This window comes from Dipodomys merriami, unplaced genomic scaffold (assembly GCF_024711535.1).
Source record: "Dipodomys merriami isolate MVZ:Mamm:240054 unplaced genomic scaffold, mDipMer1.0.p SCAF_169, whole genome shotgun sequence".
In the NCBI taxonomy this organism is placed as follows: domain Eukaryota; kingdom Metazoa; phylum Chordata; class Mammalia; order Rodentia; family Heteromyidae; genus Dipodomys; species Dipodomys merriami.
In genome coordinates this window covers 1,662,949-1,665,311 of record NW_027203037.1, presented here as the reverse complement: position 1 = coordinate 1,665,311, position 2,363 = coordinate 1,662,949, and the positions used below count along the sequence as shown (strand labels likewise).

The 2,363-nt window shown below is 32.2% G+C and overlaps 1 pseudogene; it reads left to right on the top strand.

Annotated features, from left to right (window-relative positions):
* The first annotated feature begins 396 nt into the window (after positions 1-396).
* Positions 397-493, top strand: LOC138828972 (U6 spliceosomal RNA; annotated as a pseudogene).
* Positions 494-2,363: the final 1,870 nt, after the last annotated feature.

Here is a 2,363-nt window from a genome sequence, read left to right as displayed (position 1 = left end):
ACATTTGTCCCAGCAAGACCTCATTTGGGAAATTTTAAGCTGCAGTAGTTTAGAAGTAGCTCTTAAGCAAGTCTTACTTTGAATCCATTAGCTCTACAAAGCTAACTGAGTTGATAAATAAGTACTTGAAAAGCCATCACCTTTGGACTTAGCTGAAAAGGTTTCAAAGTATGATTAAATTTAAAATGAAAATGACAAAATAGACATTGACAAAAAATTGTAAATGTGAGTAATCGACCAAACGATATGTATTTTCCACTATACACAGAATTTTAGAGAAATAAGATCAATAGCATTTTTAGGAACAATAAGGGTTCCTTGTTACAAATAGGGAACCATGGATAGATGCCTGTATAAAGATTGCATCATTAAGTACTTAAATTTAGAGGGTAGTACATGCTTCAGAAGCAGGTCTACCCAAATTTCAATACAGAGATTAACATGGCACATGCACAAAGATGATATGAAAATTTGTGAAGTATTCCATATTTTTTCTTTCTTCTGATGCAAGAAATGAAAAACAGTTATTAAAAAGTTAATTACAAAAAAACAAGTGTAACAATACATGTAATTTATAGAATTAAAGGTTAGATTCACATCAGTGTATTAATTCTTCACCTTAGAAAGGCCTTTACATAGCATAACCTTTACAAAACTTGAAATTAGATAACATTGTAATTTTATCCCAAGGAAATAAAATAATATAAGGACCTAGGAAAAAAAGAAATCTTAAACTTCTTCTATATGGAATGCAGTCTGAAAGGACACATTTATTAATGAACCTATACATTATATAACAATGTAGAATTCCAAGTATTATATCTAGGAGCGAATGAAATAGATTATGGATATTATACAAACACAGACATACTTTTTTTCAGAAAACTACAAGGAAAACTTTAGTTTCTATACTATTCATTTCAACAGAGAAGTTAAAATTATTTCTGATTTTAAAAAATCACAAACTGCAGAAATCATTATAGATGTATACAAACAACTCTTTAATACATTTTGACATAAAAGTCAGGCAATTCTCTTGAAAGAATACCATGGAATCCATGAATTTTTAAAGTAAGATATTGCTGTTGCTTTGTATTGTGAAAAAAAAATTTAAGGGACACAAAGGATGGACTGGCATTTTTGAAATTTAAGAAACTTAACCAAACCATTACAACTTAGGAGAACAATTTGTACAGCCTTCCACAACTTCAAAGTGGTAGTGATACATACTTATCCTTTTGTGGCAATATTAAATGCAGTTTCATCCAAGTTGATCTTCAGACCTGGTTTGATATAATGGTTCAACAGAGTATCTTTTCTATTTCTATTCCCAGCAGCAAGATGCAAGGCAATCAAGAGGCCTTTAGTTTGGGTATTGGTATCTGCATCATGATGAATTAAGAAAGAAGCCACTCTAGTATTATTGCACATATAAGCACTGTGCAGGGTTGTGAGCCATTCAGAGTTATTGCATGAATATCTGCCTTGAGCTACCAACTCATGGACAAAGTCTAAGTGGCCACTCTAGGCTTCCCAATGAAGAGGGGTATAATCATCTTCATCCCTAGTATTCATCTGGGTGGCCTTTTTGGAAAGTAGTCTACAAGCCATAGTAAGCCGATTAATTTCAGCATCCCAAATAATAAATTTGCTTGGATCCTACTCCATTTTTTTCTTGCAATTGATACCATTTCTCACTTTTTCATCTTGTTCCTGGTCTTCGTCAGAATTGCCTAACCAGAGATTTTGAGTGCAAGTGGGAATGAGATGTCCATGTATTTCACCAAGATTTCACAATGGTTGAACTGGTCAGAAAAATCTGGTGAATTTCCTGCATATGTTGTTTCACCATGATTTAATTTCTCTTTTTCCATTTTTACTATTTTGAATTATTTTAACTGGATAGTAGAGAATTGATAGAGAGCAGAGAAATGATTTTCCTCAGTATTCAAAAGTACAGACTGAAAATGAGGACCAGTGGGGTCTTCATGTGCAGCTTATTCTAGGAATGAGAAAATAGGAAACAATGCCTTCTATGTCAATGATTTGGGAAATACCATGTTATAGTGTAAAAGAAATCACTATTCAATATAAAGGCTTTAAGAGCTTTCTAATAGCTTTGTAAAGTTGGTATCCAACATTAGAAAAAATGTATAATGCAGTAGTAAAATAGAAGTCCTTTGTATGACTACCTAAATTCTTGTTGTTTTTTTTTTTAATAGCTATACCATTCTGAATTTTTTTTAAATTTTTATTGAGAACATACTGTACAGAAGGGTTAAAATTACATGGGCAAGATAATGACTATATTTCTTATCAAGCATTGTAGCCTCCTCCTTTGTTTACCCTTCACAACCCTTCCC